This window comes from Vulpes lagopus, chromosome 8 (genome assembly GCF_018345385.1).
Source record: "Vulpes lagopus strain Blue_001 chromosome 8, ASM1834538v1, whole genome shotgun sequence".
Lineage (NCBI taxonomy): Eukaryota > Metazoa > Chordata > Mammalia > Carnivora > Canidae > Vulpes > Vulpes lagopus.
In genome coordinates this window covers 67,123,613-67,148,876 of record NC_054831.1, presented here as the reverse complement: position 1 = coordinate 67,148,876, position 25,264 = coordinate 67,123,613, and the positions used below count along the sequence as shown (strand labels likewise).

Genomic DNA, 25,264 nt, shown 5'->3' with positions numbered 1-25,264 from the left:
TGCTACTACTTGTTTGTTCTGGTGGTCTGAAACAATAGAACAAAGGTTTCAAATTTATAGATCTTTTATGGCAGGATCTGCAAACTTTTTCTATAAAGGGTCAGACAGTAAATATTTGAGGTTTTGCAGGTCATATGGTCTCTGTCATAACTACTCAAGTCTGCTGTCAAAGGGAAAAAGGTGCTGTAGATGACAAGCCATGGCTAGTGGTAATAAAACTTTATTTACTTAAAATATTAAATATTTAATATATAAATATTAAACAACACACTACTATACAAGCAATGGGCCAAATAAGGAATCAAACAGTACGTCAAAATATGGCTCAAAACAAAAGAAAAAACACAATATTCCAAAGCCTATGGGATATAGCAAAAGAAGAGGTTAGAATGAAATTTACTATAAACACTTATATTAAGAAAAAAAGTTCAAACAACACTACACCACAAGGAACTAGAAAAAGAAGAAACTATAGCTCAAACATAGTAGAGGAAGGAAATAACAAAGAAAAATCAGAAATAAATTAAAATAGAGACCAGAATAAACAGTAACATAACATTGAAAGTAATGGCCACTTTTTTGAAAAAACTAAGTCTTGGTTTATAACTAAGAAAAAAAAAGAGAATATTCAAAAACCAAAATGAGAAATGTAAGAGAAAACATACAACAGAAAACCACAGAAATACAGTGTGGTAACAGATTACTATAAACAATTTTATACTAACAAGTCAGATAACTTAGAAAAAAACCCAGACAAATCCTAAAAATATGCAAGTTATTATGATTGAATCATAAATCTTGAATCCAAGAAATAGAAGAAATTTTCTTAGACCAATAACAAGAATGAAAGTTGAATCAGGAATCAAAATCTCCCCGCACAGAAAAGCCCAAGACCACATGGTTTCATTGGTGAATTCTATCAAACATTTAAGAAAATAATTAATGACAATCATTATAAAAATCTTACAAATAATGGAATAGAGGGAACACATTCAAAATCATTCCATGAGTCCAGTACTACCCTGCTACCAGAAGGATAACAACAAGACAGGAACAACAAAGTTTATCTAGTTTGTCTGATGTAAGTATTGCTACTCTTAACTTTCTTTTGACATCTATTTGTGTGATGTTTCTCTAACCCCTCACTTTCAATCTGTAGAAGTCTTTACGTCTCAAATGAGTCTCTTGTAGGCAGCATAGATGGGTCTTGGTCTTTTGTTTTTTGTTTTTTTGTTTGTTTTTTTTTAAACACAATTTGACACCCCATGTCTTTTGATTGGAGCATTTCTTCCATTTACATTCAAAGAAATTATTGATAGATATGTATTTATTGCCATTTTATTACTTGTTTTGTTATTGTTTCTGGAGATTTTCTCTGATCTTGTCTTTGTCACTATTGGTCTCTCCTTTGCATTCAAAGAGTCCCCTTTAATATTTCTTGTAGGGCCGGTTTAGTAGTCACAAACTCCTTTAGCTTTTATCTGGGAAACTCTTATTTCTACTATTCTGAATGAGATAGCCTTATTGGATACAGCATTCTTGGCTGCAGATTTTCAGTACTTTGAATAGATCATGCTTCTGGCTTGTCAAGTTTCTGTTGAGAAATCTCCAGCTAGCCATAGGGTTTTTCCTTGGAGGTCAAGGACTTCCTTCGTCTTGTTGCCTTAAAAGATTTTTCTTTTATCACTCACTGTATTTTGCAAATTTAATTACAATATGTCTTGATGTTGGCCTGCTTTTGTTGATTTGGATGGGTGTTCTCTATGTGCTTCCTAGATCTGGATATCTGTTTCCTTCTCCATATTAGAGCAGTTATTATTTCTTGAGATAAATTTTCTGTCCTCTTTTTCCTCTCTTCTTCTCCTTCTTCTCCTGGGTCTCCTATAGTATAAATGTTATTATACTTGATGGGAGTCACTGCGTTCCCTAAGTCTATTCTCATATTGCATATTGTTTTCTTTCTTTCTTTTCTTCATTTTATTTTATTTTTTTAAAAGATTTTATTTTATTTATTCTTAGAGACAGAGAGAGAGAGAGAGGCAGAGACACAGGCAGAGGGAGAAGCAGGCACCACACAGAGAGCCTGACGTGGGACTCGATCCCGGGTCTCCAGGACCATGCCCCAGGCTGCAGGTGGCGCTAAACCGCTGCGCCACCGGGGCTGCCCTCTTTTCTTCATTTTAATTATTGCCCATTATTTTATATTCTAGGTCACTAATTTATTCCTGTTTCTTCACCCTGCTGTTCATTTAATCAAGCCTGTTGCCAACTTGTTTATGGTATTCTTCATCACTAATTCTTTTTTTTTTTTTTAATTCTTATCTCTGTAGTAAGGGTCTCACTGATGTCTTCTATTCTTTTCTCAAGCCAGTGAATATCTTAAAGCAACTTATGATTGTTGCTTTAAATTCTCCATCAGGCATGTTACTTATATCTGTTTCACCAAGAACTCTGGCTGTGGCCTTACCTTGTACTTTCATTTGGGACAAACTTCACATCTTCTTCAATGTGGCCTCTTCTCTACCTTTAGCTGTGGAGTTGGTTCTGTCAGTCTTCAGGCCAGTTTTTAGGGGTATTTAGGATAATATGATGGTTGTCGAGTTGTGTTCACGCAACAAGAAGAGCCTAGGGTCCTCCTACTCTGCCATGATCTCTAATCTCAAACTTTATTTACAAAAACCCCAAAATAGATTTGTCAAAGAGGCAACAGGGAAAAGATGAAGTTGGTATAATACATAGGTGACATGATTGTCTACACAGGAATACAAGCAAAAAGTACAATTAATTAGATAGTGGATGTGATGTAAATACATACAAAACAACATTTTTAGCAATAAATGTTAGAAAATGCTATGATAAAATATCAAATTTATAACAGCAACAAAAGCTATGAAAAATACAGAAATAAGTAACAAGCAATTTCCCAATTCTAGACAGAGAAATCTATATGATATAAAAGAAGACTTGACCAAATGGACAGAACATGTTACTAGAAAGGAACAGTCAATATGGTAAAGATATCATTTTTCCTAAATGAGTATAAAACTTTTTGCAATTTCAATTAAACCTCCAGATGGATTAAAAGAAATAAATAAAAGCTGACAAACGTATTATTAACTTTATTTTTTTTTTGTATTATTAACTTTAATTAAGATATAAAAGATTATTTTAATATGGTTAGGAATACAAAAAATGTAATTTAAAGAAAAAAATTTGGTACTTTAAAATTTACACAAATAAGTCAATAGAAAAGAACAGAGAGATCACAGAACTTAAATTTGATATATGAATAAGTTGGCAATTAATAATCAGCAGAAATAAGAAATTTGATAAATTGCTATCCACTTGGAAAAAAATAAGATCAGATCCCTATTCCATGACTATACACATAATAAATTCAAATTGGGTCAAGAATCTAAGTGTAACAGCAAAACTATAAGAGTCGTAGAAAAAAAAAGTTTTTCTTTCTCCCCTTCCTCTCCACCTCCCTCCTTTTCCTTCTTCATAATTCTATGGCAGATACTACTAACTGGCTTTCTGAAACACTCTCTCCTAGTGCCCTGTATGATGTGCTGCTGTAACACTGAAGCTGGAAATCTAAAAATGATGTTTCCCAGACTCCTTTGCAGTTAGAATTCTACCTGTGATCAAGTCAAGGATTCACAATGACATGAGATCTGCTAGGTGGAAATGAGCAACATAACTGAAAGCCACATGTGGACAATCTTCTAGAGGCATCTGTCCTGTCCCTTTTGTTTTATCTTATCTTTTTCAAGCTTTTATTTTTAAACTGAGACATAGTTGAAAATATAACATTATATATATTTAAGGTGTGCACTGTGTTGATTTGATACATTTATATACTGCAGCATGATCACCACATGTTAGCTAACATTTCTATAATGTCACATGATTATCATTTCTTTTTTTGGTTAAACAATTAAGATCTAGTCCTTAGCAACTCTGAAGTTTATAATACAGCTTTGCTGAGTATAATCATCATGCTGTGGATCAGACCTCCATTTATCCACTAGTTGCGAGTTTATACCCTTCAGCATCTCCCCAGTTCTCCCATCCTCCAGCTCCTGGAAGCCAGCATTCTACTGTTTTTATGAGCTTGTTTTTTTAGAGTCTACATGTAAGTGAGATAATATAGTATTTGTCTTTTTCTGTCTGACTTATCTCACTTAGCACAGCACTCTCAAGGTCATCCATGTTGTTACAAATGGCAGGATTTCCTTCTTTCTGAAGACTGAATAATATTCCATTTTGTATATATACACATCTTCTTTATCCATTCATCTACTGATGGACACTTATGTTGTTTCCATATCTTGGCTATTGTAAATAATGCTGCAATAGGCGTGAGAGTGCAGGTATCCTTTTGAGATCCTGTCTTCATTCCCTTTGGATATATACTCAGAAGAGAGATTGCTGAACCATAAGACAGTTCTACTTTTAATATTTTGAGGAACTTCAATATTGTTTTCCACAGTTCCTGAACCAATTTACATTCCCAACAATGTATAAGGGGTTCCCTCTTCTCCACATCTCTGCCAACACTTGTTATCTCCTGTCTTCTTGATTACAGCCATTCTGACAGGTGTGAGATGATACCTCATTGGGGTTCTGATTTGCACCCCTGATGATCAGAGATGTTAAGCACTTATTCAAGTACCCACTGGCCATTTGTATGCCTTTTTTGGAAAAATGTCTATTTAAGTCCTCTGCTTATTTTTTTATAACTGGGTTGTTTGTCTTGTTGTTGCTATATGGAATTGTATCAGTTCTTTACATATTTCTGATGTTAACTTCTTATCTGATACACAGTTTGCAAATAATTTATTCCATTCCATAGGCTGCCTTTTCATTAAATTCCACTGTGAAAGCTGCTCACAAAAAAGGGAAAAGAGACTCTTCTCTACCTCATATGATTGTGACTTTCCTCTCTAAAATACTGCCAGGATCAATTTGAGTTGGAACGTGTACTGCAAGTTCCTTGTCTTGGGGCACCCGGGTGGCTCAGTGGTTGGGTGTCTGACTTTGGCTAAGGCAGGTATCCTGGGGCCCTGGGATTGAGTCCCTCCTCACAGGGAGCCTGCTTCTCCCTCTGCCTGTGTCTCTGCCTCTCTGTGTGTCTCTCATGAATAAATAAATAAAATCTTAAAAAAAAAATACTTCCTTGTCTTCCTGGCCTAGAGTCTTAGGGAAAAGAAAATTCAAACGAAAATGTATCTTTCTGGTGTTGTTTCTGGTTGGTGAATTTTATGATTATTTTTATAAAAGATATTTTATTTACTTATTGTCACTATGCTTAGTAACTTTTGAAGAAGTGTTTTTCTTATCAGAATCTAATTATTTTCATTATTTCTCAGGAGCAACAACTGCAATTAAGATTTTAGCATTACTTGTCCAGGTTCAGAACTGAATCATTACTAAGCTTTCCAGCCAAAAATATATCCGTTTACATATTCAAATTATTTTGAAAACTATATCATTGTTATATAGAAATAATACTAAAGATTTGGCTTATAAAACCATGACCTTAACAATGGAACACATTTCTTCTCTATTTATGACTGATTAATGGAAAAAAAAAAGCTACTAGAACAGATTTGAGTAAAAATCAGACTTTGCTTTAAAAAAATTAGGCTTAGTTTATAATATTTATTGAAAACTAGTCATATACCAGAAAATCTCAATAAATTCCCCAAAGGAGAATTTGTACAGGCTGTATTTTCTGATTAAATATAATAAAACAGAAACTACTAATAAAATATTAAGTAAATAAAAGAAATCCTTAAGAAAAAAGTATTTTCTTTAACAACTATGGATCAGAGGAGAAAATTTCAAAAGGACAATTTCAAACTACAAAGAAAATAGCCATAGGAAAAAGTATACACACACATACTCAATTTAACCAGGGTCAAATTTAGAGGAAAAAAAAAAAAAAAAGAACGAAAGACTTTCAAAATGACAGTTATTAATTAAAGCAGAACAATAATATTGTAAGAATAAAATAGACAATGATGGAACATAATGGAACATAAAAATATACCAAAGTATATTAAAGAATTCACTGCTTTATAATCTTACCAGAATGGGAAACATACAATGAAATACGGTCTTAATATTTTTGGATTGCATACTATAGTCTTTATTTTGCACCAACTTTACCTCTAATAACTTGTTTTAGAACATTGCAACAGTCCAGTGATGTCCTGATATAAAGAACATAATATATTAAGAGATAATTTAGGTTCATTTTGTTATGGACACTAAAAGAAAAATGGGATACTGTGTTGGTTAGTCTTTGATTGGGTGTTTCATGGACTTTCCCAGATAGAGGTCTCAGTAAAATTTCCAAGAAACCACACATCATGTCCTCACACTTTCCATTCCACTCATCTTCCTGTTGCCTAGGCACCTGTCTTGGCAAAGGTATGACTATAAAAATATCCAGATTTCATAAATATGAATAAAGATGCAGCCGTAACTACTTTTTGAAGCAAAGGTGGCAACAAAGTTACCACTTCAGAAAAATGATTTAGTCATTTTAGCTGTGAATCAGGACTATCTTTGGGGTAGATGCTCCCTCATCTTTGTTTTCTATTATCTTCACCTCTATTATCTATTCTCTGTAGATATACTGCTGAGTGACACAAAAACAGCTTACTTATCCAAGTCACCATTTTCTCCTCACACTGAGCCCTGCATTTATACTTTTATTGTCCACAAGGCATTTCTACAGAGGGTAGTGGTTAGACCACCACATGGCCCCTTCCAGCTGCCTCTTTGCTCCACTCTGCCCCTCAATACCCCCTGGCTTGCCAACATAGGTCATGGTGCAGCAAGATCCAAGTTAGAGGTTATTATGGGACCTGGGAGAAAGTCAGCATAGCTCTGAGTGCAAATCAGATCCCAGGGAAGATCAGTGCAGTGAAGTAAGGCTGAGACTGGATGTCTGGGCAGAAGACACCCAAGTCAAATGTGGGAGTCACAAGAATTGTGGAACTGAAACAGGAACGTTAGGAAGTGGAACAGCAGATGAGACAAAGGCAAGAGCAGGCTCAGCGAAGAAGTATAGGTTGGGCTAACCTAATAGCTACTGGTGTTTGCGACGACCAGATTCAGACTCGTGGCTAAAAGGAGCCATCTAGACATGACTAGGCCTCTGTCCACATTATACTCCCAAACCCTTACTCCCTCCCACGCCAAAAACGAGTCTACATTTGTCTTTACCTATAATTCAATTATCTCCCCTTAGCCATTCTCAAGAACTTCAGGAGCATCTTGTTAGCTTCCTGTTCCTGAGGCCCCCAACTGGAACAGCCAGTGTGTCCGATCAATGAACCCTTCCTAATGCCCTTGAATTTGTCCCATTTTTTCTACAACTACCACCCTAGTTCAGCTCCTCAACAGGTCTTACCGGGACTCTGCCATCTGCTTACTATTTATCTCCCTACCTCTAGTTTCTCCTTTAATCCAGTCTCTAAAATGCCACTAGGGCTTTCTTATCAAAACCCAGTTTTCTTTTTTAAAAAAATTATTTTACTTATTTATTCATGAGAGACACAGAGAGAAAGAGAGAGAGAGAGAGAGAGAGAGAGAGAGAGGCAGAGACACAGGCAGAGGGAGAAGCAGGCCCCACGCAGGGAGCCCGACATGGGACTTGATCCTGGGTCCCCAGGATCAGGCCCTGGACTGAAGGCAGCGCTAAACCGCTGAGCCACCTGGGCTGCCCCCCAGTTTTCTTCATATCCTTTCAGTTAGCAAAACTTCAGTGGTTCTCTCCTGTCTGCAGGATATAATTTATATTCTTTAATGTGGGTTTTATATTCTTTCACAATCCAACTCCCATCAACTTCTCCAACTTCACCTTCCAGATATCATTGTGTTCTTCCCATAAATCTCCTCTACTGCTATAAGTACTGTTTTCTTTATAATCCCTGGCATGCCAGATACTTTATTTAATGTACTGGAGTCAAAGCACAGATTGCTTCTAATGCATCTATTCATCTTCCCAGTAGTTAGAGCAGCCTTGAACACAGGCCCTGAACTCCATATTTTGAAAATAGTTTTATTAAGATATAATTCACATAACATTTAAAGTTTATAATTCAATAGTTTTTGGTATTTCCACAGAGTTGTGCAACCATCACTAAAATATGATTTTAGAATATTTTCTTCTCTCCTAAAAGAAACTCCATAGCCATTAGCAGTCACCATTTCTCTCCCCCTCCTCCACCCTAAGCAATCACCAATCTAGTCTCTCTCTATATAAATTTATCTATTGGGAGCATTTCATTGAAATGAAGCCATACTATACGTGCTCTTTTTGACATGATACTCTATGTAGAAAACCCAAAAGACTCCACCAAAAAACTGATAGAACTAACATATGAATTCAGTAAAGTTGTAGGATATAAAATCAGTATCTAGAAATCTGTTGCATTTCTATAGACCGATAATGAAGCAGCAGAAAAAAGAATCAAGGAATTTATCTTATTTGCAACTGCACCAAAAACAATAAGATATCTAGGAATAAACCTAATTAAAGAGATAAAAGATCTATACTATGGGGCACCCAGGCTAGTTAAGCATCTGAGTCTTGATTTTGGCTTAGGTCATGATCTTAGGGTTGTGAGTTAGAGCTGTGTTGGGCTCTGTGCTAAATGTGGAGCCTGCTTAAGATTCTCTGTCTCTCTCTCTTTGCCCCTCCTCCACCCCCTAATAAAAAAAGAGATCTGTACTCTGAAAACTATACTCAAAAGAAATTGAAGAGGACACAAAGAAATGGAAAAGCATTCCATGCCCATGGATTGGAAAAACAAACATTGTTAAAATGTCTATATTACCCAAAGCAATCTGCACATTTAATGCATCCTTATCAAAATACCACCAGAATTTTTCACAGGGCTAGAAGAGACAATCCTAAAATTTGTATGGAACCACAAAAGACTCCAAATAGCCAAAGCAATCCTAAAAAAGAAAAACAAAACTGGAGGCATCATGATTCTGTATTTCAAACTATATTACAAAGCGGTAATCATCCAGACAGTATGGTGCTGGCACAAAAACAGACCCACTGATTAATGGAACAGAATAGAGACCCCAGAATTGGATCCACAACTATATGGTCAACTGATCATCAACAAAACAGGAAAGAATATCCAGTGGAAAAAAGAGTCTCTTCAACAAATGGTGTTGGAAAAACTGGACAGCAACATGCGCCCAAGAATGAAATTGGATCGCTTTCTTACACTGTACACAAAAATAAATTCAAAATGACTGAAAGATGTAAATATGAGATGGAAACCATCAAAATCCAAGAGGAGAACACAGGCAAAAAACCTCTTTGACCTTGGTTGTAGCAACTGCTTACGAGACACATTGCTGGAGGCAAGGGAAACAGAAAGTAAAAATGAACTATTGGGATTTCATCAAGATAAAAAACTTCTGTACAGTGAAGGAAACAATCAATGAAACTAAAATGAAACAATCAATGAAACTATGAAATGGAGAAGATATTTGAAAACAACATATCTGAAAGGATTAATATTCAAAATCTTTTTTAAAAAGATTTTTATTTATTTATTTGAGAGAGAGAGAGAGAGAGAGAGAGAGAGAGAGAGAGAGAGGCAGAGACACAGGTAGAGGGAGAAGCAGGCTCCATGCAGGGAGCCTGATGTGGGACTTGATCCTAGGACTCTAGGATCACACCCTGGGCTGAAGGCAGGCGCTAAACCACTGAGCCACCCAGGGATCCCCCTCCAAAATCTATAGAACTTTCAAACTTGACACCCAAAAGACATATAACCCCATTAAGAAATGGGCAGAAGACATGAATAGACATTTTCCCAAAGACATCCAGATGACTAATAGACACCTGAAAAGATGCTGAACGACACTCATTATCAGGGAAATACATATCAAAACCGTGATGAAGGGATCCCTGGGTGGCGCAGCAGTTTGGCGCCTGCCTTTGGCCCAAGGCGCGATCCTGGAGACTCGGGATCGAATCCCACATCAGGCTCCCGGTGCATGGAGCCTGCTTCTCCCTCTGCCTGTGTCTCTGCCTTTCTCTCTCTCTCACTGTGTGCCTATCATAAATAAATAAAATAAAATTAAAAAAAAAACCGTGATGAAATACTACTCTATACCTGTCAAAATGGCTCAAATTAACAACATAAGAAACAACAGGTATTGGCAGGATGTGGAGAAAGGGGAACCCTCTTACACATTGTTAATGGGAATGCAAGTTGGTGCAGCCGCTATGAAGAACAGTACGGAGGTTCCTCAAAAAGTTAAAAACAGAACTATCCTACAACCCAGCCATTGCAGTACTAGATGTTTACTCAAAGGATACAAAAATACAGATCTAAAGGTGTACATGCACCCTGATGCGTACAGTAGAATTATCAAAATAGCTGAACTATGGAGAGAGCCTATAGGCTCTCTATATATCAGCCATTAAAAAGAATGAGATCTTGCCATTTGCAATGATGTGGTTGGAACTAGAGTATATTATGCTAAGTGAAATAAATTGGTCAGAGCAAGACAAATACCATATGATTTCACTTTGATGGACATATGGGAAGTCGGGGGGGGGGGAAGGAGAGAGGGAAACAAAACAAACCATAGGAGATGCTTAATGATAGAGAACAAACTGAGGGCTGATGGAGGGAGGTGAGTGGGGAAAAGGCTGGATAGGTGATGGGTATCAAAGAGGGTACTTGTGATGAGCACTGGGTGTTGTATGTAAGTGACAGATCACTGAATTCTACTCCAGAAACCAATATTTCACTGTTAACTAAGCAAAATTTAAATTAAAAAAAATTTTTTTACACTGTGGGGGGCACTTGACGGGATGAGCACTGGGTGATATGCTATATGTTGGCAAATTGAACTCCAATTAAAAAAAATAAATAAAATGTACTTTGAAAGCAATAAATAAATAAATAAATAAATAAATAAATAAATTTTTTTAATGTATTCTTTTGTGTTTGGCTGCTTTCACTTAGGATAATGTTTTCAAAGTTTAGCCACATTGTAATGCATATCAGCACTGTTTCTTTTTATTGCTGAATATTTCATCATATTAAAACACCATATTTTGATTATCCATTCATTAGTTAATGAAAATTTGGGTTGTTTCCACTTTTCAGCTATTATTAATTATGTTGCTATGAATATTTGTATGTAAGATTTTGCATAAAATATGTTTTCATTTCTCTTAGGATTCCGAGGAATGAAACTGCTGGGTTATATGATAACTTTAACTTTTTGAGGAACTGCTGAACCCTTTTTCCAAATCTGTGGTGTGATTTTACATTCCACTGGCAATGTATGAAGGTTTGAATTTCTCCACATCCTCATCAATACATGTATCTGTCATTTTGATTATAGCCCTCCTAGTGAGTATAAAGTTCTCATTGCAGTTTTGATTTGCATTTCCCATATGTCTAATGATGCTGAGCAGTTTTCATGTGTTAACTACCTGGTCATTTCTATATCTTCTTTGGAGAAAAGTCTACTCAGATCTTCTTTCTAGTATTAAAATGGATTTTATATATATTATTATGTTGTCATAAGACTTCTATAAATATTCTAGATATAAGTCCCTTAATAGATACAGATGGGTTATGTTTCAATAAACTCATTGTAAGGTGAAAATATCCTAAGTAAAAAATGCATTTAATACACCTAGACAGCATAGCTTTTGCCTAGCCAAATTTAAACATGCTCAGAATACTTACATTAGCCTACTGTTGGGCAAAATCATCTAACACAAAGCCTATTTTATAATAAAGTGTTGAGTATCTTACGTAATTTATTGAGTATTGCACTGAAAGTGAAAAACACAATGGCTATGCCGGTGCAGAATGGTTATAGGCATATTACTTGTTGAGCCTTGTGATCCTGTGGCTGACAGGGTTAAGGCTGGGGGCTGCTGCTCAGCATTATGAGGGAGTATTGTACCATATATTGCTAGCCTGGGAAAAGATCCACATCCAAAATTCTAAAAGTGTAGTTTCTACTGAATGAGCAATGCTTTCACATCATGATAAGTCAAAAACTTCTAAGTTGAGCCATCATAAGCTGGGGACTCTTTGTATATCACTTGCAAACAAAATATTTTCTTCTATTCTGTGCATTGTCTTTGTACTTTCTTGATGGCACTGTTTGCAGCACAAAAGTTTTAAATCTGGAAGTAGTACAATTTATCTATTTGTGTGTGTGTGTGTGTGTGTGTGTGTTTGGTGTTATATCTAAGAAACTATTACTTCACCCAAGTTTATAAAGATCTAATCTTATGTTTTTCCCAGGAGTTTTTCATTTAGGTCTATGATCCATTTTGAGTTAATTTTTGTGTGTAGTGTGAGTCATTATTTTTAAATAGATGCTACTGAGAGCAGAATGTTTTTTAATACCTTAAAGACCTCCCAGAAAGGTCTTTTTCTCTTTCTGTGATTTAATAACTTACAGTTCTTTGCACATTCAATCAGAACATACTCATTGAGTCATTTGTGAAATGTAGGCAGCAGTGAACCAGCCACTGTGATAAAAATAAAAGGGAACTATAACAGCAAGCACTATACTGCTATAATCCAGGACCAATCCAAATGGATTTAGGGTAAATTTCTGATTGCTCCTGCAAAGAACCAGACTCCAGCAACACTGGCTTAAATTGAGTCCAACCACAGAAAGATTACTGAATAACCTGGCATAGAAATTAATCCTTGTTTTAAAATACATAGATACCAGCAAAACAAAACAAAATACCTCAAGACCTCAAGAACCTCAAACATCTGAATTAGCAGATATGGAGTGAAATTCAACTTCTAAAAGCCTATGTATTTTAGATTTGTTTCACCTAACAGTTACCATGGAACTTTCTTATGTCAGACTACAAATCCTTAAACACTTTTTTAAATGATATTCCCAGTCCTTAATTCATGGCTCACATTTATATTTCAACTAGCTAAGCAATGTATTGTTTTTTGGGGGGCATCTCTATCATTTATTTGCCTCTTGGTAAAAAGTCTGAACTCCTTATACCATTTGGCTCATTGTCCCAGCAGGGTCCTGAGTAACACAAATCTAGTTCTGCAGCAGAGATAACCTGTCAAAAATGAAATTATTCTCTCATCCCTTTATGTCAAATTGTGGAGGGTCATTCAACGCCCTCCTCTGTCAATATGCACCAGGGGCAACTCCCCCAATGCCCTTCCCAGGAGTGATCAGGGTTTGTACTGCAGCAGTCTCCAAGATTAAATCAGTAGGCTATCTGAGCACTCTTGTCCCAAAAGGTACAAAGACCAAATCTGGAAAGTCCATGTCAATCAGAGAAAGACAAACAGAAGGTTGAAGGAGCAGGTGGCAGAGAAGCCAGTGCTTTTAGTCAGGAAGCAGAGACTAGATGGTTGGTCTACAGCCCTCCTTGCTGCCTGTGTGCAGGCCATCCTTGCATGTTTCCAGGGAGCTGGAAAAGCTGATCAGAGAAAACACCTTCTAGGATGAGCTCATCAACAATCCATCAAATACATCACTCCAAACTCATCAACATCTTCCATTAAACCTCTGCTTACAGTAAAAGTAGTTTATTTCTCTTCTTCCATACACACTATACCTCTGTGCTGTTCCTCCTCTTTTTCTCTTTTATTCATCCTTACCCACCATGCAAGGCCAGCTCATGGCTCACTGCTGGATCCTGGTGATCTACCCTCATCTTATATCCTGTAGCAGCAGTTGTGAGGATCACTAATTTGATAGTTCATCAGTTCCCTTAAGGTATGTATTGTTATCTTCTCAACTATGTTGCAGAGGCAAAATTTACACATTAACTTTGTTGGGACCTGGCATAGTGCCATGGCTGGTACTTAGAACTCAGTATAAGCTAGCTCACATTCATATAAGTCACCGACTTTTTTTTTGTTTTTAACACTGACTTTAAAATAATGATAGGAGGAGTTATAAATGTGGAGCAGTCACTATAGGTCATACACCTAGAGTGTCTAGTTTAATTTTCAAAACAATTCCCTGATGTGGTGACATTATTCTAATTTTATAGGCTATAAAAATCAAGCCTAGAGAAATTAAATGATTTGTGTGTGCTCATGCAGCCAGCGAGTGGTGAACTGGACTGTACCTGGGTCTAACTCAAAAGTTCATGTTCAAAATCAGCATGTCATGCTGCTTTCCAAAAGGAAAGACTGTGATTGTTAAGAGGTGAAAATTGGCAACTGCTTTGCTCATACCTCTGTTACAGTGTTTATATGTCTTTCATACTCAATTATGAGTTCAGATATGGAACGCTGTATTTTCATTAAGTGTTGACATATACCATTTACTTAGTAAATATACTCAGCGGCTGGGTAATCTTGGGCAAGTTACTTAACCTCCCTGTTGGCTTAGTTTCTTCAGCTAAAAGATGGCAATGAAAACAGTCCCTCAAAACAAAACAAAACAAAATAAAACAAAACAGTCCCTCTCTCATGGGGGTGAAATGGTGTTTATAAAGTGCTTAGTAAAGTGACAGGCACATATAAAGGGGTATTAGTGATACTAATATCAGCTATTATTATCATCATTTTTTTTTTTTATTATCATCATTTTTATTACTATACTCTCCATCTAAAACCAGTCGTGGAGACAAACTTCAGTCACATATTCATACACACATTCCCATGTTTACAGCTGGATGGGTACTTTTCTTTGTTGCATTTCTGTGTACCTAGAAACTGAGCTGGACTGCCACTTTTGTAGACCAGGCATTTTAAAAAGACCAAGCCACTGGGAAGGACATCTATAAATATTGTTTCTTTGACAGAGATTCTTAGCCATTCTGAATAAGACAGGACATCAGAACACCCCTGAGGCTTTTTCAAACCAAACCCATGAATCAAAACAACTCCATCTTCCAAATCCTATCACTACTGTCTCTACCTCCACAAAGGAAGTATATTTCTGGAGTTGAGAACCACAGTAAAGAGAGCTGTTGTTGATGCATATGACTAGTAGGTGTAATCAGAGAGAGAAAGAGTGACAGAGACAGACACAGAGAGAGAGGTGGCAACCACTGTTGCCTAGACCAACAGTTCACATTTTGCCGGATGTGGGCGGGTGTAGGGCACACTGCTCCACCATTTCTTTCTTTCTTTTTTTTTTTTTTTTTTCAGTTTCTGTTACTATTAGGCAGAATCCAAAAATTAAAGTGGGAAGGGAAGAGAAAGAATAAAAAGGCAGGTAAGCAATGATAATTTGAGTTTGTTTGTTTTTGTTGCTAGAGGACTAAGAAAGTATTGAGAGCAGATTTAAGTATGAATTAAAATCAAGTTCCAGGGACAGACCTTATACTTATAGGAATGCTATTCCCTGCTTTTTCCCTTTACCTTACTTCATAATTCATCCAATATCCTCCATGCACCTGAAGAGTCAGCGTATAGTTAGGACACAATAATTTTGCCATTATCTAGAGTTGCGCTGTTCAGTTGGGTAGCCACTAGTTCATGAGGACTTCAAATGTGGCTAGTCCAAATAGAGGTGTGCTATAAGGGTAAAAATGCTTGTTTTAAAAGATTTGGTATGAAAAAAAAGAATTAAAGATTTCACCAATAATTTTAATATTACTTAAACTTAATGCTATTTAGTATAATTACTATTAAGTAATTAAATGACCATTCGGGACATAAATGAAATTTAATGTATTACTAAAACTAGCATTATTTTATATGTTTTATATATTTTATTTATATATACATTTATATGTATATTTATTTATTTTATTAATATTTTATATTATTTTTATATTTATATTCACTATTTTACTGTGTTTCAAGTGGCTTCTTGAAAATTTGAAGTTATATATATGGTTTGCTTTATATTTCTATTGAACAGGGCTGGTTTAGAGTACTACAGTTCCATTATTACAAGTGCCTAAACGTTGACTCAAAGGTGATAGATGGTGGTAACTGTAACATATGAATGTAATTTGAATATGAGTCATCAAGAGTTAAATTAGAATTGCCCCATTTCCTTTCCCACTGTACTTTATCCTCCAGTAGAACTGACAAACTCTTTCATATATGTGGTACCTGGGGTGGCCTTCCAGTGGCCACCTGGAAATACTTTTATCCTTCAAAGTGCCTCTTGGTCACCCTCATAGAAGGTCTTCCCTATAGTCACTCTGTTCACCATATTATTTCCACACCTATCATTGAATATCACACACTTGAATGTGTTTATTTACAGGCCTGTCTTTCCCATTCAACTAGAAGCTTCTTTAGGTTAGGAGCTATATCTTATATCTTATTCTACTTTACACCTTCCACATTGGGCACATGGTTGGCCTTCTACAGATGTGCTGAAACTGAAAAAAAATAGTTCTGATTACAGCATGTTTAGCAGTTTCATGCAACTCAAGCATACATATAAGAACCATACTCCCTCCGTAAGTCTCACTTTGAGGGATGCTTCTCTGTTCTGACAGTGGGGTGACTATCTTGGGGGTTTCAACTTCTCTATTCAGTAGTGGTCTTATGAGCCACGTGTTTACAGCATAGCGTTGCACTGCGTTTGCTCACATTCATGGCCCAAGCGACTTCATTTCTGCTTGTTGCTTACAATAGGGTAAATATACTGAATTAGTAAGCATGTTAAGGAATAGTCTTCATTTGCTAAGCCATATCATTTATGGAATTTAACCAGAAGGAAACCTTCCTCTTAAAAGAACAAAACAAACAAACCAATACTATATCCAGAAGCTACTCAGTTCACTGACCTGTCAGTTGTGAATTTTACATTATTAGCAGACATGAATGAGTTCGTTAATGTTGTTACTATAAATAGAGTAGCCTTAAGATAAATTTACTTAATTAGTAATGTAATTAATATGTTGTAAATCTCCTGCAAAAGATTTCATGGTATTTCCCTCCCTCCCCTAATTCTTTTATTTTTGAGATGAACTCTTAAAGCATTCAATTGAAACTATTTCTTTATTAAATACATGCTTCCAGATTTTGAAAATGTACTTAATTAAAGACTGGAGTTTTGCCTGGTGAAAAACACAATCTATTAAATGGTAATCAACCACTTAAGCAGCATTCCACTAAATACTACCATTCCATAACTATGCTGTTTTGATGCCTATAGTAACCAGAACAAGTGAAATATCAATTATCACCATTTCAGTATACTTCCTAATGAAGTAGAAAGTACTTTCAGCTTTCCAAATACTGTAACAGTGTCATCTAACATTCTCCAACAGCTGTTAGTGGCCCTTTAGCCCTGTTCAAACACTTGCATCTATCTGGATATCCAGCAGTGCCAAAATGAAGCTCCCCTCTCTTCCAAATCTGGTCCTAGATTTTGTAAATATAAGTATCTTAACCTCTGGTTGAGATAAAAAAATCTCCTTTGGGGAAAAGGCCTTTGTTCTCCATCCCTCAGAATCCATTATTAAACACAATCACGGAAATCTTGTATTGCAGAATGCCCATGTCACTGGTTAGCACTTAGTGTATCTTTAGTATTTCTTGTCTTTCCACTCATTAAAAATAATTTTCATTGTCTAGAGTCTCATGGAGGTGGAATATTACTGAGGGTTTGACTATATTCTTAATTTTTATCTGTATAATAAAGAGTACAGGTCAACAACCCTTTCAGAGAGGGTTTTTTTTTTTTTCCTTTCAACAAATTTTGAAAGAATGTTTAAAACCATAGGATATAAAAGATCTGGTTTTATTTTCCATTTCTTTAACTCTCAAACTATCATTTCTAAGTTTGTAAAATGAGAATAATAGTATCTACCCAAAAAGTTACTTAGCTTGAAGGACCTTACCCTTATATATAATAAGCACATATTTACCACTTGATACTTCATATTCACATCCAAAGCTGAACTTCTGACCACCTCCTCTCCAACCTCCCCCTGTCAATTGATGGCAGTTCCATCTTCCAAGTTGTTCAGGCCAGGACTTTGGAGTCATCAAACCCCACATTCTGTTGGCCCTACCTTCAAAATGCATGGTGATTCCCAAAGCTTCCTAATGGGCTCCTAGCTTTTTTTTTTTTTAAGATTTTATTTATTTATTCATGAGAGACACAAAGAGAAAGAGAGGCAGAGACACAGGAAGAGGGAGAAGCAGGCTCCATGCAGGGAGCCTGACGTGGGACTCAATCCCAGGTCTCCAGGATCACACCCTGGGCTGAAGGTGGTGCTAAACTGCTGAGCCCCCCGGACTGCCCTGGGCTCCTAGCTTTCATTCTTACTCTGTTCAGTTTATTCTCAAGCAGTGAGGGCAAACCTTTCAAATATAAGTCAGATCATGATACTCCTTTCCTCATAATCCCACAACTGCCCCTCGATTTCACTCAATAAAAGCAAAAATTCTTACAATGGCCTATGAGACCCTACATGATCTTCCACCTCTTCATGCTCCTCTCCAACCACATCTCCTGCTACTCTCTTCCTGGTCATATACTTTCTACCCACGTGGGTCTTCTTGTTTCTTGAATATACCAGGCAGATCCCTGCCTTACAGCTTTGGCCCTGGCTGTTCCCTCTTCTGGGAACACCCTTCCCTCAGATAGTCTCTTAGTTAATTCCTTCAAAACTTTGCTCAGATCCTATCCTACCCAGTGAGGCCAAGCCTGACCACCTTATTAAGTATTACAACTTTACTTTGCTCAACTTTGTCTTTTTTTTTAATGACACTTTTCACTTATTACTACTGAAATTATTTACTTATTATTTTTATTGACTATTATCTGTATCTCCCCATTAGAATATAAACTCCATAAATGCAGAGATCTTTGCCTCTCCTGTTTGCCATCATGTCTCAAGCACCTGGAATAGTGCTCAGCAAATATTTTTTAAATGGCTGAGTCGTATGTAAAGTAGAAATTTAAGTAACATAAAAAAATGAGCAGTTCCTAAGTTATATATTTTTTATTACCCTTAAAAGTTATGGTTATCCACTGGTGAATCTTGGTCACTTCAGTAATGAGTAAGATACCTCTAACTATTTCCATGGTACTTACTCTTAATCATTTATAGCCCACTTTGCTTTTATGCTGTTTAAAATAAGTTGTCTTCACTTAACAGTGAACACTTCACTTTACAATCATGCCTACAGTTGGTGGAGATTCTAATCTGTTTCCCAAGTGCCGGTGTACTCTCTTAGTTTGACGTCTTTGCAAATGCATGTACATGCTTTCTACACGCTTTCAAAAAAATCAGCACATTCGCAATAGTGATGACGTCTGTTGAGAAAAAAGGGGAATGCTATTGGGAGGAAGTCAGAAGATATATTGGTAATATTTTACTTCTTCAGTTTGGGTATAGGTATCCAGATGTTGGCTTTATTATTATTCATTATAATTTACATATACATTATACACCATCTTTTGTATATGAAACATTTCATAATAAAAAAGGAAGGACAAAAATAAATCTAGACTAGTATTTACTTGTTCTACTACCACTCTTTATTTTCCTTCTAGTTTGATATACCTCTCTGGACATAAATCTTCTAGCCAGTGTGTGGAAACTAACGTTTGTTGATTTAGCATTTATACCTTCTCCCAGCCCACAACCATCTCACTGATGAGTCTGTGATGTGAGATGAAATCAGAAAAGATCCCCAACAGAAATAAAAAGAATATGATACTCATGGCTTTATTGATTTAGTCAACCTAGAAGCTATCAAGAGGGATGAGAATAAATATAAAAATGAAAACATGTGATGGCTGCCAAAGCAGATTATTTTTTCAAAAGACATATATAAAGATAATAACTTCACAATTGATTATAATACCTTATCTTCCCACTACAGCAAGGCAAGTTCCTTGGTTACCTTTATTTCATCCTCCCTTCCCTGACCCCACTGTAGTACAGGGATTTGATATTTACTTCTACAGCACACAATTCTGGTCATGTGTAGAACTGTTCACTGCCCATTTATGTCCCCTTTCCCTCCCCCCTCCACCACCACCTCGCCGCAAACAGACTACAAGTTCACTGAAGAAAGGCTCCATGTTTTTTCACCATTTGAGCCCTGTCCCCAGTACAGCTGCTAGGGTGTTGGTATGAGACTAGCTCAGTTCAAAGGTCAGCTCTTCTTACTCTCTGTGTAACCTTCTTAACCTCTCTGTGCTTTCATTTCTTCAAAGATAATAATCATGGCATAAGCCCAGGATGTGAGAATTAATGCAATGACACATCTATATTAATTAGCACAAGAGTCTGGTCCAAAATCTAAGCTAAGTCAATAGAATAATTATTTACGATCACCATTTGGTGATGAAGAAGAAACCGAGTTGAGAGAGAATAGTTCTTACAATATGATTTTTCAAGAATCAAGTGCCTAGTCAATCTTCAGGAAATGTATGGAAACTGTGTCATGAATTCAAGCTTCAGAGTGCATGCTGAGAAGGTGTGGTTCCTTGGAGTGGGGCTACATCTCTGCCTGTTCATGCCTCAGGGTTAGGACCAACAGGGCTGCCTGGGTCAGGGGCTTGTGACATTTTGATGGTACAACCCAGAAGTGGAACTGATGTATCCGGACACTTAGAAAATATTTTTTGAGTCCTAACTATGGTGCCAGGAATTTGGCAAGATAATGGAGACGTGGTGGTGATAGGTCACATCTCTGGTCCCTATCCACAGGCCCCGCCTTGTCATGCTGCACCTATAATCTAGCCCCTTTAATAGAATATAGCTTATTCAATGCTATTCCTTAGTGCTGCTATTGTTGCTTCTCAAGAGACATCTGTTAACTTTTCCAAATATATAGCAGTTTCCCCTACAAATCATGTTTCTCACGACAATTATAACTGTAATACAGATAAACATGACTACACAACCAGTGTACCAATCTAATACCTCAAATCCTGGCATTTATTGAATTCATAATGAATTACTTAAATTTATAATAATTGCTTAAACTTTAAGCTACTTGTCACATAGAATGACAGAACTGACATAAAACATAGACATATTGAGACACCTGGGTGGCTCAGTGGTTGAGTGTCTCCCTTCAGCTCAGGTCATGATCCTGGGGTCCTGGGATGGACTCCCACATGGGGGTCCCTGCAGGGAGCCTGCTTCTCCCTCTGCCTATGTCTCTGCCTCTCTCTGTGTGTCTCTCATGAATAAATAAATAAAATCTTTAAAAGATAGACATATTTACATACTAAAAATATGTTAATAAGAATTGTTCTATTTTGAGGTGAGAATTACTAAGATCATTCTATGGCCTATAAAATAAACTCATGAGGTCTTTATTTTTTATTTTTATTTTTTAAAATTATTTATTTATTTATTTATGATAGTCACAGAGAGAGAGAGAGAGAGGCAGAGACACAGGCAGAGGGAGAAGCAGGCTCCATGCACCGGGAGCCCGATGTGGGATTCGATCCCGGGTCTCCAGGATCGCGCCCTGGGCCAAAGGTAGGCACCAAACCGCTGCGCCACCCAGGGATCCCCTCATGAGGTCTTTAAAATGGAAAATATTTTGGTGTGGCAAGCTATGATATGCCAACTTAATTTATTATAAGATCTGTGGACTCACTACAAGGTTTTGGATATAAAAATAATTAAAACAATATTTTAATTAAAAGTAAATAAAAATAATAATGCTTTTGAAAGTAGTATGGCTTATGGCTGCCTTGGTGGCTCAGTCAGCTAAGTGTCTGCCTTTGGCTCAGGTCCTGACCCCAGGGTTCTGGGATCAAGCCCCATGTCAGGCTCCCTGCTCAGCAGGGAATGTGCTTCTCCCTCTCCTCCCTGCTCCTGCTCTATTTCTGTCTCTCTCTCTCTCAAAAAAAAAAAAAAAAAAGAAAAAAAAAGAAGAAAGTAGTATGGTTTAAAGAAAGTCAGAGCGAAAAAAAAAAAAAAAAAAAAGAAAGTCAGAGCGGCATATCAAACATAGACATTTATGGCAATAAATTTTATAAGTGATTCATTCTAATAATAATATGAAAATATCTAGAACTTTTCTACAATAAGTTAATAAACATTAAAAAATTAGGTATTTGGTATTCATCCCTAGGATATAAAAATATAAAAAATTAATGGACACTGTATAGCCTAATGAGTATCATGTTTAAGATTTAAAGTAACTAAATCATAATATAATCCATATTATAAAGATATATTTCTTGAGAGATAATAATTGAAGAATTTTGAAATCTAATGTTGATCTGCCCAAGCCTGGGCACATCAATGCCCCATCTCAGCTTTTCAACAGATCCAAATATCCCAAATACCAAGAAAAAACACAAATATTAGTATCACTGTGAAAATTATTAAGTACTAATAACCCAAAGATGACATTATATTTCTTAGACCTTTCACAACATACTGAACAGACAGGAAATACTACCCGGAAGAGGTTATGGAAGATTTCTTAGCACATTTTCTGTGAATTTTGTCAGCTAGTCTTAACGATAAGACTATTTCAGTGAGGCCAGAGGGAAAATTGTCAGTGGCGGTTTATTCCAAGGGACAAAAGCTCTCTTTTCTGAAATTTCTGTTCAGAGGCCGAGAATTTAGAACGCCTCCAGGAAACTACACGTTTAGCGTTCCACAAGGGTATGTACAAGAAATACCTTCCCAGAAGAAAAGTAAGAGGTGCAGGGGGTCAAGGGTTCAGGGCGACTCCTGGATATCAGGACATCCTCGTTAGTTTCTTTCGTGCTACAAAATGGCACTCTGGCCATTCACTCCAAGCCAAATTAGGAGACTAACTCCTGGTGTCCAAATCGTTCTTCTATCTTATTATTTTTTTTAAGGTTCATTCATTCATTCATTCATTCATTCAAGACACACAGAGAGAGGCAGACACAGGCAGAGGGAGAAGCAGGCTCCCTGCAGGGAGCCCGATGGGGGACTCGATGCCAGGACCCCGGGGTCACCACCTGAGCCAAAGGCAGACAGATGCTCAACCACTGAGCCACCCAGGCGTCCTCCCCCTCTATCTTATTTTAAAACGAAAAGGAGTATCACTAGTAAAGACTTTTTTTTTTTTTAAAGAAAAAGAAGATTCGGTTGTCCAAAAGTTTTAAACTCAGGAAACACCCTAAGATCGCCAGACTGCGATCGTCGATCTCAAATCCTCACACGGCTGGCCCTGGATGTACAGTGCCCTAGAGCGCCCCCCGGAATTCCTCCGGAGGGGTCAGTCGGGGCTCCTGGGCCGCCAGACAGGCGAGGGTTCGGCCACTTGTCCATCCACCTCCGAAGCAGCTTTGGGCGCAGTGGGCATCCCGGGGCCGCGCGTCCCCCCGAGGGCCGGGCGGGGGGCGGGGCGCGAGTCCTCCGGGCCACGGCCGGGAGCTGGGTCGGACCCGGGGCGACACACGGGCCCTGGGGGGCCCGGCCGGGCCGCTTACCTTGACGGCTCCCGGGGCTCGGCTGGGGCGGGCGGGCGCGGCGCGGCAGCCGCGGGGCAGGCGAAGCGCACACTGGGCGGCGCCGGCTCAGGTCGGCCGCGCGGGAGGAAGTGGTGTGGGCCCTGCCCTCCCCGCGCGGCGGCCGGCGTGTGGCGCCCCCGCGGGCGGCCGTGCGGAGGAGGGCTCCTGCGCCGCGGCGGCTGCTTTCCCAGCGGCTCGGCGCCGAGCCTCCTGTCCCCCGGCCCTCCCGCTCCACGCCACCCCTTGAGAGACGGGGGAAAGAAAGTTTCTGGCTTTCTACGTTCTGGGAGGAGTTGCGCCCTCCCGTCTGAGCCGTCCCCTCCGCGCGCCCCTCCTCTCAGGAGCGTCCCTCGCTCAGCGATCCTGCTTTGTCACTCGACGTGGGGCCACATGACGGCTCCGCAGAAGCCCGACGCCCTGGGCTCTGTTGCAACGGTCGGCCCCAGTGTTTACCTCAAGCCCTTCCGCGCTCGCTTCCTCTTTCGCGAGGGTTGAGCAAAGCCGGAGCCCCGCCGAGCGCAGCCCACCCGTGGCGGCCTCGGCGCCCGCGTGCCGAGCGCGGACCCCGCGCATGCGCGCAGCCGGCTGGCTCGCGGGGCCGCGGGGAGCGCTCCGGCCCGGGTGACGCGGCGCCGCTGTCCGCCGGCGGGCGCGGGGCTGGGTGCGGTCCGAGGTCAGCGATCGGGTGGGGAAGGGCGCGCTCGGTTCAGGCCATTTCTCAACTGTCGGATTGGCAAACCCGCCTGAAGCTTAAGGACGTGAGTTGGCCGGCGAGGCCGTGAAGATACAGGCACTCTCTGGCGCACATTGCTGCGGGTGGAAACCCAAGAATCCTAGGTCCCCGCGGAGGCGGACTCAGCAACAGCTACTCCGCTCACATGTGCACTTATCCTTGGATCCAGAAATCCCACTTCTAGGAATGTATTAGGGTGATACGAGTGGTGACGCCGAGCTTGCATATGTACCCACGCCCATTCTTGGCCGCATGATTTGTAACAGCGCAGTCCTGACTGGAAGTAACCGGATAGGGAGGGGAGATCTGAAAATATAGAAGTTAAAAACAGGGTTTGTAAATGTGGTTGGACCCAGCTCCTCTTCCCCTATACAGCTGTGTCTTTTAGGGCTCATGTGTGGGGAAGGGGGTGGAGAAGACAAAGACATGTGCGAGGCACAAAGTAGGTAAATTAAGATAGTTCAAACATTTAATGAATAAAAAATTTTTTAAGTGTTTTATTTATTCATGAGAGACAGAGAAAGAGAGAGAGAGAGGCAGAGACCTAGGCAGAGGAAGAAGCAGGCTCCATGCAGGGAGCCTGATGTGGGACTCGTCGCAGGATCATGGCCTGGTCCCAAGGCAGACACTCAACTGCGTAGCCACCCAGGCATCCCTTAATGAAAAACTATTAAACACCTACTCATCTAGGGACAATGGAAATAGTTATGGAGAAAACAATTCCCTGCTCTCCTGGATGGTACTTTCTAGTTGGGAGACAGCAAATTAATATATTTTTTAAAGATTTTATTTATTTATTCATGATAGACACATGACATAGGCAGAGAGAGAAGAGGCAGAGACATAGGCAAGAGGGAGAAGCAGGCTCTGTGCAAGAAGCCCAATGTGGGAATTGATCCTGTAACTTGGGGATCATGCCCTGAGCCAAAGGCAGGTGCTCAACCACTGAGCCACCCATGTGTCCCTGCAAAATTAATATTTAACTCATGAGTGACATAAGTATTTTGGAGGGAATTAAAAGGTGAGAGTGATGGTAGTGGGGATGGAGCTGTTGTTATTAATTAGGATCATCAAGGAAGATCTTTCTGATATGTGTCACTTGAGCCAGACCTA

General features: G+C 38.7%; 1 protein-coding gene across 2 annotated transcripts in view; it reads right to left on the bottom strand.

Moving 5' to 3' along the window:
• Nucleotides 1–23,967, bottom strand: part of LOC121496473 (amyloid beta precursor protein binding family B member 1 interacting protein) — a 100,282-nt gene extending 76,315 nt beyond the window's left edge. Inside the window, exon 1 of one of the 2 annotated variants that reach the window (XM_041764801.1) lies at nt 23,872–23,967. The gene's annotated coding sequence lies outside the window, so the exon portion shown is untranslated. Of the gene's footprint in view, nt 1–23,397; nt 23,772–23,871 lie in introns of those variants that run through there. The other variant, XM_041764800.1, reaches the window with a different exon arrangement.
• Between the last annotated feature and the right edge of the window lie 1,297 nt (nt 23,968–25,264).